This window comes from Dreissena polymorpha, chromosome 13, assembly GCF_020536995.1.
Source record: "Dreissena polymorpha isolate Duluth1 chromosome 13, UMN_Dpol_1.0, whole genome shotgun sequence".
NCBI classification, from domain to species: Eukaryota; Metazoa; Mollusca; class Bivalvia; order Myida; family Dreissenidae; genus Dreissena; species Dreissena polymorpha.
Window position 1 is genome coordinate 37,493,656 of NC_068367.1, and position 13,922 is coordinate 37,507,577.

Sequence of the window (13,922 nt, forward strand, 5' to 3'; positions counted from 1 at the left end):
AAATTTGGGTAGGAAAAAAAAAATTGGGTACGAAAAAAATTTGGGTACGAGCAAAAATTTGGGTACGAAGAAAATTTGGGTACGAAAAATGTAGGGTACGAAAAAAATTCGGGTTACGGGGAAATAGTACCCGTGGGGAACTTGATCCATTCAGCGAAACTGGGAGGCGGGTTACATTCACGATCAAATATAACAAGAAATATCTTTTAAAAGATATTCGACGTGTATTTTTTGTACCACTTATCTTTAAAAAAAAAGTTCTGCTACAGTAAAACATTTGTGGGTTATAACATTAAATTTCAGTATATAAATTCAAAACTTGACATGCTCTTTAATTACACCATGCTCTTTAATTTCACATGCATATCATACCAAACTTAATATTTCGGTGGTTCCTTTCCTAAGTTAATGATGCTATGTGTACGGACGTGATTTCACATGCCCATGTGCGTGAACATATAAGTTTTTTCATTTGATTATTGTTTTTTTCTCTAATTCAATAAGCTTAGGTTCGTTAAGTACGGCAATAATTTCATGATGATTCCCGAAAGTAGGTATGAGCACATAGTCATAAGAGCACTTAATTACGTGAGTTCGCCGATGAGTAAAACATGGTAAGGTTAACTAAATCTTGCGATATTACCTAATACGTGTTTGAAACAGCAAACAATATCCAACAAACGAATGAATTATCAAATATAGTATGTGCACCGATGTGGCTCTGTAATTTCTGTTTGAAAACTACGCGCAATTTGCGTACTTTGGGTTCGACGACAAACTATCGAATCAATCGAGGTTTAAAGTTTTAATAGATCGATAAAGGTATCTGAAATTGAAACAATTAATACATGCAATTAGGTATATAATCAAGATAATATATGTATGCATTCAAATGAAATACACATTAATAATGACTAGCTTTGCATGGCGGTGTGAATATTACTCGCAATAAGTTATTTTAATAAATAACTAATAAACACAACCGTAACCGTCAGATGTCTTAAATAACAATACAAACAATTGACAGATTAAATAAATAAAAGATTCAAATAAGTTACCTGCAGGAATATAAAATGTCCTACACAAATAATATAATGTTTCAATCAAAGATTGAATGGCTGTCTGAAGCAACCTTCAGCAAACAACTGAATAAAGGAGGGAAAGTGAATGATTGGTTGTTACGTGCACGTGCTAAATTAGGGTAAATTCAACTATATGTTAACTATAAAATAACTAAGACTACAGACTTTATATCAGAGCTACCTAAAACTATTCGACATAAATAACAAATAACTTACTAACGATAAATATGAATTTATACCCTGTGACACGTTGAAAGTTAATTATACACGTTTTAATTCGCAATTTATTTAATGATTCACGACAAATGTCAGATAAAATACAGAAAATGCATACTTTTTTCATTGATCTATAAACATATAATGGATTGAATATAACTGATTTAAAATTAACGTTTTCAATCTATTATAAAATCTTTTCCCCAGAATAAGCTGTCCTATTTATAGCTGAGCTTCCTTTACCTTTATCAATGATAATCAGCGAGGTATGCCGATTAGAAAAATCGATATATCTCAATCGGACTGGCTCTGTCTTCTACATAGGTCGCCATTGTGAAGAATTATTCATGGTATGATAACATAGACGAGCTGATCCGCAGCATCGTCAATCAAAGTACTGACAGTACTGGTGTGACGATGCTTTTGAAGGGGATTGATATAAAAGCATCTATTTAAGTTTATCTACATCACCACAATTGTGTATGTGGGCACGATAATTTTGGGTAGGAAAAAATGGGTACGAAAATTTTGGGTACAACAATTATGCCTAAAAATTAAGTACGAAAAAAGATTTGGTCACGAAAAAAAATTGGGTACGAAAAAAATTGGGTACGAAAAAAAAATTGGTTACGAGCATAAATTTGGTACGAAAAAAAAATTGGGTACAAAAACAATTTGGTACGAAAAATGTAGGGTACGAAAAAAAATTGGGGGTACGGGGAAGTAGTACCCGTGGGGAACTTGATCCTTTCAGCGAAACTGGGAGGCGGGTTACATTCTCGATCAAATATAACAAAAAATATCTTTAAAAATGTATTCGACGTGTATTTATTGTACCACTTATCTTTAAAAAAAACTGTCTGTTACAGTAAAAAGTTTGTGGATTATAACATTACGTTTCAGCATATAAATTCAAAACTTGACATGCTCTTTAATTACACCATGCTCTTTAATTTCACATGTTTATCATACCAAACTTTATATTTCGTTGTGTCCTTTCCTAAGTTAATGATGCTATGTGTACGGACGTGATTTCACAATCCCATGTGCATGAACATATACTTTTTCTCTTTTGATTATTGTTCTTTTTCTCTATTTCAATTAGCTTAGGCATGTTTGTTTGTTTAGTACGGCAATAATTTCATGATGATTCCCGATCGAAAATGGTAATGAGCACATAGTCGTAAGAGCACTTGAATACGTGAGTTCGCCCATGAACACATGGTTAGGTTAACTAAATCTCCGCGATATGACCTAACATGTGTTAAAAACAGTAAACAATATCCAACAAACGAATGAATTGTCAAACATAGTATATGCACTGATGTGGCTCTGTAATTTATGTTTGAAAAGTTTATCAAATATGCAAAAAGAGATAGCACGCAGAAGAGCTAGTATCACAGATATGTTATGGCTATTATGATGTTTATAGACCATTGTCGCTACAACGTTTACAAATGGCAGGTTCGAAATAATTCGTTTTCTTTACACTCATGATCGCGTTGAAAGTTAATTATACACGTTTTAATTCGCAATTTATTTACTAAATCACGACAAATGTCAAATACAATACAAAACAATGCATAGTTGTTTCATTGATCTATAAACATATAATGGATTGAATATAACTGATTTAAAATTAACGTTTTCAAAATATTATAAAATCTTTTCTCAGCGAGGTATGCCGATTAGAAAAATCTTAATCGGACTAGCTCGGTCTTTTACATTGGTTGCCATTGTGAAGAATTTTTTCATGATATGATAACTTAGACGATGCTTCGCAGCATCGTCAAAAAGTACCAGCTTGCAATCCTCCTGTTCAATATTATGGGCACAAAATACGTTTCACGAAATGCGTTTTCTTTCATGTTATGCTCAATTATTCGTTTACTAATGAAACGCTATTTTCTACCGCTGCACTATTGCAGTTTATTGTTAGTGATGTTCCGAATAAGAAATGTATCTCGATAACAGAAGCTCTGAATTATAAGTTCTGTTAATTTATAACTTAATTGAACATAAAATGTACAAGATTATTTTAATTTTGCACACACCAATACTAATCAGTGCTGCGATTCATTCGAAAGATCCCATGAGACCACATTTTAAAAGGCATTCTGACAAAGATTAAATACGGGCCGTACTCTGTGAAAAGAGGGTTTGATGCATGTGCGTAAAGTGTCGTCCCAGATTTGCCTGTGAAGTCCGTACAGGCTAATCAGGGACGACACTTTCCGCTTTTACGGTATTTTTGGTTTGCAGATAGTCTCTTCTTCTAAAAAAAACCACAGTTGATGTGCCTCTAAACAAATAGTTTAAATAATCAAGCTCGCGAAAGGAATGCCTACACGATTGCAATGTGAATATATAAGCCGTGTTCTGAGAAAACTGGGCATAATGCATGTGCGTTAAGTGTCGTCCCAGATTAGCCGCACAGGCTGATCAAGAACGACATTTTCAGCTTTAATAGAATTTTTTGCTTAAAGGAAGTCCCTTTTTACCAAAAATCTAGCTTAAGCGGAAATTGTCGTCCTGATAAGCATGTGCGGACTGTAGGCACATGCATTAAGCCCAGTTTTCTCAGTACACGACTCATATTATTATCGCAATATCAAATTAATTTATGAACAGGACTGATTAAATAAAACATCAAATACTTCTTATGTTCTTACTTCATGGAAAATTCACGAGCAAAATAACGCCAAAACCGACAAATTGACTCGTGTTTGATATATAATTGATCACAATTTGTCCATGTTTCCTATGAACGAATTTGCACAAATTGATTGGGATTACACAACTGAGTACCTGTTTTGAGTATATGAAAGCGAAACATTATTTGCAATTGAAACAAAAACGTTACGTTGTTATGCTCGACTTCGTTTGGAATGTATTAAAGTCGATAATACAATATCGTTTTATCGATTTATAAATAGTAATACGATCGTATATACGCGTAAGTCCTCAGCAAATTTTGACTGTACAAACAGTATATGCATGGGTATAAAGCGTTCAGTGTCGCGATGTTCAGGGACTGTTTCTTCTGAACTTGTATTCAAGCTTATTATAAATTAACGTTTAAATTGCCAGTTACATAGTACGCTATTTGCTGTTTTCAGTAAATAAAGCCTTAGTTGTTTATTTTATAAGCATTCGCTATTTAAATGGTATGTTGGTCATGAAAACAGAAAAAAAGATTTATCAAAATTGCAAAAAACGCGAACTTCACGAGGCAGTCAGCAAAACAGAACAAACTGGTTAAACAGTAACAAATTACATGCAAACACTTTAAACTTACATACGATTTTTAAAGCACATAATCGGAAAGACTGACACAAATTATTTGTTGCAAAATGAAAACTTTTGTGGTTTTTTAAAAACCTTCTTATCGCCGGTTTTAACCATTAATCATGTGAAAGCATTTCTTAAGTATGTTTTCGTTTCGTATGTATCATATCGGCCGTGAGCTGGAAAAGGGGTTTGATGCATGTGCGTAAAGTGTCGTCCCAGATTAGCCTGTGCAGTCCTTACAGGCTAATAGGGACGACACTTTCGGCCTTAATTGGACTTTTCTTAGAATATACTTTCTTCAAACTATTATTGTAATAAAAGCTGAAAGTGTCTTTCCTGATAAGCCTGTGCGGACTGCACAGGTCAATCTGGGACGACACTTTACGCACATGCATTAAAACCTCTTTTCACAGAGCACGGCTCATATGTATGTGTCTGTGGCTTTAGTATAAATCCCTCTTTCTCACGGAAACATAGTCAATAAGATACCAGTGTTTTGAACGAGGGTGCATCCATGACGTTCAGTTACGGGTTGGTTGGCGGAAGATCGTGTTTGTGATCAGCGGTTCTTGCTTCGCGCATGTTTGGGGCAAAAGAAGACCATTCATGTTGCATTGGCCCACTCCATTGTGTCCAAGGACTCGGTAATGACGGTATGAAGGTCTGCGTAGACGTTTGTTTTCACTTCTTCTGGGTAAAGGCTTAGGAGCTGAGCATAGTACGATGCTTCCTTCCTTCCATAAATGGGAGCTTACTGGGAAGTCTACGATGTCAATTCCGTATCTGACGAGTTCGTTCCATATCAGAGCTATTCTAGTGTGGTATGTCTGTATCGTACCTGCGCACAGGTTTGCGCACGTAAAATACTTCTAATGTGAGAAGAACTGTTCTCGTTCTATTTGTTTTCTTTTTGTCCCGACTGCTGGTGTAGGGCCCCCTTCCAGCCGCGATAAGCAGTCTTGGGAAGGTTTGAGCGAGCAATTATTAGGACACCTTTTCTAGCCCTTTCCTCATACCTGTAAGCGAGCAGTGCATTCTTAAAGACGTCTACTCAGTCGTCTATGGATCTGCCAGACTCCACTGCTGCTCCTTGTAACTTAAGGGGGAACCAATGACCTAGACCGCCTGCGTGCAGGATTACGCCTACGGCTTCCAGTGTGCCCGCATCTGCCGGTTCGTCGTTCGCCCGTCGCCACAGCACTTGTTGTTCTGATCTATGGGGCGAGGTTGATGATGGCAGAATGACTTGTGTGATGACTTAGATTTCAGTGAGGAAGATTTTCGCAGTTCGTCGACGAACAGGGTCGAGACGGCTTGAGACAGAGACGGATGCTCAATTTCCGTGTGATCGTACCCGTTTCTCATATAAGTTTTACATACATGTTTATGTTTTATTTATCTTCTTTTGTAAGCTGGGCCTAAAGTTAGCGAATTACCTTCAGAGCCGGAGTACAAATGTCAATTATTACGCTGAGCTAGTTCGTACGTGGCTTTCTGTCTGTCCAACACTCCATTAAATCAACAGGTACTTATTGCTTCCAGCAAAGCAAATACTTTCAATTTGAATAATTGAAGTCCAATTGTTAACTATGGCTTATGCATAAACACCGCGTGGAACCTTAGCACTTTTATAGACAAATACTCAACATTTAAAATTAGTGTTCTAATTGTATAGTCTTCATTACACCAAACAATATTTATAAATGTTACTATTCACAAACAGCAAGCACATGGTGTGTTGATATTCTAACACAGAAAGTCAGTGTTAATGGTTAAATACAGCTTTGTTTTGATTAATTTATATACAATATTTATATTGTTTTGGTAACGGGGCTGTTTATTGTCTACGTGCGTAAAACAAACACGTCCCATGGTTTAATAAATAAATAATGTTGTCAACGGCGAAAATTGTACCTGTAATTGCCTTGTAAATAACTCTTCTCGTTATCTATAATGTTTACAAAGCGAAGCATAACAGACAGCCGCTTGGTACATAATTGTGTTTAAGTGTTGAATATGGTTTCAATACATAGAGTTACAATTACATAATAATGGTTATTAAATATATCCGAATACCGTACTCAATTATCATAAAAGAGACACAAGTGCTGTTCAATATGTTCTTTAAAAGTAAGTCACATCATTAAGCAGCGGTTAAAAACGTCGAAAAGATCTTTAAATAGTTTGTGAGCGTCATTAAAAGAGTAATAGCTGTAAATAAGCCATAATTTGTCTCCTATATCAAGGATTTGTAATAATCGTAATACCAGGTACATTTTTGCCATGTGTTGCAAATGTTACTGTGTGCTATCGTATCAAAGACAAGTCGATAACTTTGTTATGTTCGAAGTAGAGCCGATATGAACAAACAAATTAGCCGACTGTGTCATTGATGATTAAATAATGTACAGTACGAAACTCGTATTGATTCATACTGAACTGTTATAATGTAAAAGGTTAATCTCAGGAAAGGAAGGAAAATGAATCATAAAAATATTTCCTTGATTCTTTATTTGCGTGCAAAAACTAGGTAAATCTTAGTAAAACCTTATTTCAACACTAGAGGCAATATCTATGAATCTTGATGACACTTGGTCAGAATGGTTTTTTAGTCAATATATAGACCTAGTTCGAAACGGATTTATGTGCGTCCAAAAATAATCTCTCTCGAGGCGATATATATGAGTTAATCTTAATGTAACATTGTAAAAATGCTAATCCTAACATATTTTGTATTGTAAACATTTTCGTTCAATATATGATAGACCCATATAACTTATTAGTCGATTCAGCCATGATAATCCAGAAATAATTTTGCATACATTTGTATTTGAAGTCTACTGTTATTGTGAATGTTAACTATAGTTTATTTACAAATATGCTGCTTATTAAACAAGAATAAATAAACAATACTTTCATAATACAATATTAGTAATACAGTGCCACAATTGTATAATTAAAAATAATAATGATAATACCAATATTAATTAGTATAATTATAATTATAAAAATACAAATAATTTAGATCAATATATATAAATGTTCATTTAAATCGGACTTCTTAAGTTCTTACGCCGAAACTGAACAACAAACAACCGCCATCTAGAAACATGTGGATTTGTGTGACGTCATTCCAGTGAAAACCACATAACGTCAATAACGTTTACATTATTACGTTATAGTAAAGAAACAACGCACCTAGCAACGTCACGGCATTGTAAGCCAACCCATTACATCATCAACACCCGGAATGTAAAATGGTAAAACTAAAAAATAAAATTAAGAAAAAACTTTCGAATACGAAGAAAGTGGACCTCAAGATGTTCGTCTGCATGTGCTGTCCAACTTTAGTCACGAAAATGGAGGTCGACGCATACGAATGCAACGATGCCGATGACCTTGTGGTGACTCGCGTTTACAGGGCCGCCAGATTCACCAACGCCGTCGCTGACGAAAGGATGCGCGTCCAGTAGTGCATTCAGTTACAGCGAACTTTCGCTATAGTTCGCGAACGGTCGCGAACGTTCGCTATTGAACGCTCGGTTCGCAGCGAACGTTCGCGAACCGAAGCGAACCCTCTCGGGAGGTAGTTCGCTAGCGAAACCAAGATGGCGGACATATAAGTTGTCGTTGTTGTTCAGTGTAACTTCGAGTAGCGGACCCGTGGTCTAGTGGTAACACACTGGCTTCACAATCCAGAGATCGCTGGTTCGATCCCCCGCTGCACCTGACCTACTAACTCGTCTTTCGCATGAGACGTTAAACCGAGGTGCAGTGTACTAGGTGCTATACACCGGGCACTAAAAGACCCAGGGTCACCTCTGGAACGGGGTGTCTCCTGTATCTTGCACTATCCCCCGTAACCAACTAACACGTCTTTCTGGGGGCGATGGCCATATGGGAGACAATCCCGGTGCACTCGATAAAAAACAAAAACAAACAAACAAAAAGTGTAACTTCGATATTTCTTTTATTTTTTGTAGTACATAGAATGAATTGAATTATAAACAAAGTGTATAGAAGGTTTTGGGGATTTCTATAATGACGTCAAGTTTGCGCATGCTCCAATTTTGGCCGTCAACACTGCGGCCATTCTGCTATTGTTTGCGTTTGATGAACCGCATCGTGATAAGGTTTCAATCATATTCGCGACCCTTTTTAAGAACACCAAAATACTCAGAAATTGAAATTCTTTCAGATTAAATAGAATCCAATGAACGAACAAAAATAAGGACGAAAACAAACAACAAATTGATTGATTTTATGTAATCAACATAAATAAACTGATTTGAACCTATATGTCTGTAAAAACTTACCTTGTTACAGATTAACTAAATCCTCTTGATACATGTAAATGTTTTATTTAATTGTTCACACCAATGTTGACACTCTTTATTTCAGCATTTTTAACCACCCAGTGTTTAATTGCCCCTTTGTTCATCACAAACCGATTATCTGAATATGATCGGATACTGTCCAGACAATTACCAAGAAAACAGGGTGTCATAAACCCAGGGACCTATACTTGTATGTCTCTGTATGGGGTCATAAACCGCAGGTGTCTGGTCATTAAACACGATTTATGATACCTCCATGTCATCTCTTGGCATGTTCAGCCAAAAACTTAACAGTTGCTTTATTAAAATATTTGAACATATTTTAAAAAATAGACGTACATTTGTCCGAAATGGATGAACAGGAACTATTAAGTATACATATATATATATATTAGCCAGTTTAAACCAGAGACCTACGTCTCTGTTTAAACATAACAAAAAAGTGTTTAATAATAACAATACATTAAAAATATTGTGGAAATTTACTGCTACACAATTAACGTATTTAACGGGTACCTGCAAATATAACGTTTAAATATAGTGCGTTGCTGCAATATTCGGAACATCATCGTGAAAACAAGCAATCGCGTTTGATCATAATATGGATATTAAATACTTGGGTAAAATAAATGTTAAGATTTATGGTATAATAAAATGCCAGAATTTTATCGCTCATTATCACTACAAAAGAGTTTTCAATATACATGTACATTCAAAGACAGTTCAATTCGCAAAATATGCATGTGTTTGTTTCCATTTGAATGCTAAAATTTATTAATATTTTCCTTAAATGAAAACGAAACGAAAATTCATTCAATGTAAAAGAAAGTTACAATTTCATTTGAAGATTGTAATGTATTGCGCTATTTTAGGGCTTTATTTTATAACTGATTCAATGCACCTCTTACACTAAATTTCGATCGCTAATGAAAAATAACACTATCGCATCCACACCACTTATAATTATAATAAAACTATTATAGGTTTTATTATTTTTGAAATATCTTTTATTTAAGTCTAATTCTAAAAAAGAATACGGGTATTTATAGTTTTGTATTATGAAATTGTCGGTATTTAGTCTTCCGACGACCTTTCCTCTAATACAATGATACAGTATTGTTATTCGCGATTTCCTCCATCAAAATCGCAATCAATTTTCTGGGAGCCGCCATCTCGAAACGTTCGCGCCGAACTTATCGTTCAATAAGACAAAATCGGAAACGAACGATCATTGGCGAACGTTCGCTGTAACTGAACGCACTACAGGGCTCAAGAAGCGCGACCCTTGCAGAGTCGCAAACTGCCGCCGGAACTAGCAGACGCCAGAAGAATCTGCACGAAAAAACGCGGAGACCGGCTTCACCGGAAACGTCGGCAATATCAAGGGAGCGAATCTCGTCGTGGAATCGTGACTCCGAGCATTTTGCTATTCCACGGGTAAGTTACAATAAATGTATATTCCCAGGTATATTATAAAGTAAATTAAATATGGTGATATGGTTAATAATAAGACCGTATTTTTTATTGTTTATATTAAACGCCGTGGTAAATATCATCGCCATAACTCACATGCATAGCTTAACAAATATTTGAATAAATATGGTGCATCCACTTAACAAATTTTAGTTCAATATTATTCCCCCCCACCCACCCTGATGATCATTTATTATCATTATTATGTTAAATAATTCGAAATATATCTAACTATTATTGATTGGCATTCCTTCTTGAAAACTTTATTTATTTGCTCGTTTTTCTTAATCCCACACAGAGCCCGGAAGAAAACGACACCGGAAGCGAGAAGAGCGCCTACGGAGACACCAGCCTTGACTTGGCAACATTGCAGGCGTATTTGAATTGGATATAATTTTTGAATGTATGTTTGTTTGTTTCTATGTAATAAAGAATTGTGTTTATTTTGGTTATTCACATTTGTATATTGCATGTGAGCTGCGGTTGGATTTAAGAATAGCTCTTAGCGAATACGTAAGAGTAATTATGTCAGCGCGTGCGAAGATAAGTGTGTGCGAGTTAGTAAGTGAAACAAAATAGAGCGCAAGAAAACATCAATACAAGCCTGAAAACAGAAATAGGCAAACATATATAGGGAGGATATATGTTACTTATTTATTGCGAATACGAAATAAACAGAACAATAATACGCAAGAAAAACGTGAACAGTTTCGAAACCATCGTGGGCATATCGTAACATAGAAAATAATAAACTGAACATAAAAGGAAATACACGCACGTGTATATCCAATGTAACAACAACAAAAATACAAAACAGTTTTAACAATATAAATAAGGCCAACAAACCAAAAATATACAATTTTAAACAAAATGCACTTGAAGTTTTTAATACGATGTCTAGAACTAAAATCCGACAAAAATACCATGAAAATGCCAAATTATTGACTGTATCACATAAAAACATCCGTGTGTTTGTTTGTATTTAGCATTAGTCACTAGGCTTGCTTTTCACAAGGAAATCAAACACACTTGTAAACATACGCCTTTTGTAAAAATGGCAATCTTTTTTTTAAACGATCTACTTCACTTTTAATCTTTGTTTGATGCGATATCTTTTTGAGCTATATGTTGGTGTTTCATTGCTTTAACATTTTACGATGTATTCGTTTCATAGTTTTTTTTACATTTATTACATCGTAACCTTATCGTCGTCAGACCCAACGGACAATCTGAAATCTATCAACACAAGGAAATCACCTACAAAGTAACTCACGAATTGTTTGAAAAAAAAAACAGTTCAGAAAAACGCTTTAACTTTTGCCAGGGAAATTAAACCGAAACAGTGGTGTTAAGAATACAAGAACATTGACACCGAAAAGTGAAATCGATTTGAGACAGTGCGTATCTATAAAAGTACTGCGGTTAACGGAAGGCTATACATGCAATTTATTTCACGCTCAAGCATGGATTTTTCTCATGTTGAGCCCCTAAAAAGGCATTTTTCACACAAAAAGCGTGAAGTTTAAGTAGCTTACAACTGAGACGCCGTAACTTTAAACCTTATGAGCATTTTGTTCTGGGAAAAGTTTGCTTAATGCATTTGTGTAAAGTGTCGTCTCAGAGTAGCCTGTGTTGTCTGCACAGGCCAATCAGAGACAACACTTTCTGCTTAAACTGAACTTTTGTTAAGAAGAGACTTCTTTTAAGAGGTAGACTCCATAAAAGAGGAAAGTGCCGTCCCTGAATCCCCGTGCGGACTGCATAGAATAGTAAGTGACGACACTTAACGCACATGCATAAAGCAGTGTGTTCTCAGACCCCGTGCGGACTGCATAGACTAGTAAGTGACGACACTTTACGCACATGCATAAGGCAGTGTGTTCTCAGAACGAGACGATAATAATATATAGTATATACTAATTCTGATACAACGAAGTAAACGTAAACAGTATTAATGCTATACTAACGCTGACACTATTTCCTCATGTTTATTAATTCGAAGACTGGTCCTCGTGAAATACACGTTCTTAGGAGCAACTATTACATCATTATTATTTTACCACATGTGAAAGTACCCTGGATAGTATATGGGCCCAGGAGCCTAATATATTCAAATAAATATATAAAATCATGTTTAATGATAGCTCGCGCCCTATTCCTTTTATAAACAACGAGGCATGTCACATAATGCATGCATATGCAACCACTTACTAATTCCAAAAGTTTATATTTTCTATGCAACAACTGTTTTAACCATAAATTTGATTTACTTGTAAACGAAAGTCGCCATTGCTCTTGAACACGGCTTAGCAGTGAATTACACTGACAGAGCCAGGCAGATCATCATCCAATCAACAACAACAACGACGACGCTTTGACAAATGAAAATAAATGAAAAAATACTTACTCATTCTGATTGTATTGAAATTAGTTTATAGGGGTAAGTGGTTGCATATGCATGCATTATATGACATGCCTCGTTGTTTTAAAAGAATAGGACGCAAGCAATCGATTAAGGGGAGAAAACTCAAAAATGTTGTTTGAAAGTACATCCAAGATTTATTCGGATGGACAAATGGACTCGAAATATTGCTTGGTTATCGACCGACTGTGAGTAAACAGCTGGAAAGATTTCTTGAAGTATTTTTTTTTATTTTTGGAAGGTTGGTCAATTACCCATAAGAGGACCAAGGGGTGCTTTGGATTAAAACTATTTTTAACATTTTTGCGGCCCGCGAAGACAGGTCTATGATAAATTCTAGTTAATGACCTTGTAATGATTCCAATATCAGAGGGTGGGTTGTTTTTTTCATGGCTCTTCGTCAAATTTTTCTCTCAATAAACATGATTTTATATATTTATTTGAATATATTGGGCTCCTGGGCCCATATACTATGCAGGGTACGTTACTTCAACCTGTGAATTTTACCACTTACCGCGTACTGTCATCGCTTTATTCACAACAAAGAGTACTTCCAAGATGGTCGATTAAAAGTGTTTCAAACGCTAAATGATCTAACCGTTTTCGAGTGGTACATTTTTCATTAACAAACCGATATTTGTAACATTGAGGAGTGTTATTATTCTAGTTTAAAGATCATGTATCAGGGACGTATAGGTCCCTGTGTATGTACTCTTTTTTTCTATAACACCATTTGTGAAAATTGTTTTTTCGCCCTTCTGTCAAGAAATATAAACCTGGTCAACAGCATTGCAGTTTTCTGAAACATTCTGATAATGAGTAACTACAAATATCAACTACACTAGTTCATGTTGACAAGAATTCGGTACCCTGTATCGTATATGAACGGAATACATCTCTAGAAGAAGCTGTCGGATATGATGTAGAAAGCCCAATTACACAGCTTAGATGTCCATCTTGCTCGAAAAAGGCATGATGTTGGCAAACTTTATTTATATAAGTACATGTAATAAATCAACTAATTCAATAACCAGATATATAATTACGAATCTGCATTTAAATTCAATTCGTTTCTAATTCGACCATTTACCAATAAATGTC

At 35.4% G+C, this 13,922-nt stretch overlaps 1 protein-coding gene and 1 long non-coding RNA gene across 3 annotated transcripts in view; both read left to right on the forward strand.

The window, feature by feature from the left end:
- LOC127854964 (uncharacterized) overlaps positions 1–13,922 on the forward strand; it is a 222,834-nt gene that overhangs the window by 80,778 nt on the left and 128,134 nt on the right. The gene's annotated exons all lie outside the window — the stretch shown is intronic.
- On the forward strand, positions 9,331–10,842 carry LOC127854966 (uncharacterized). The gene is made up of 2 exons (XR_008037256.1): positions 9,331–10,363; positions 10,698–10,842. It is a non-coding gene; the product is annotated as an uncharacterized LOC127854966 (long non-coding RNA).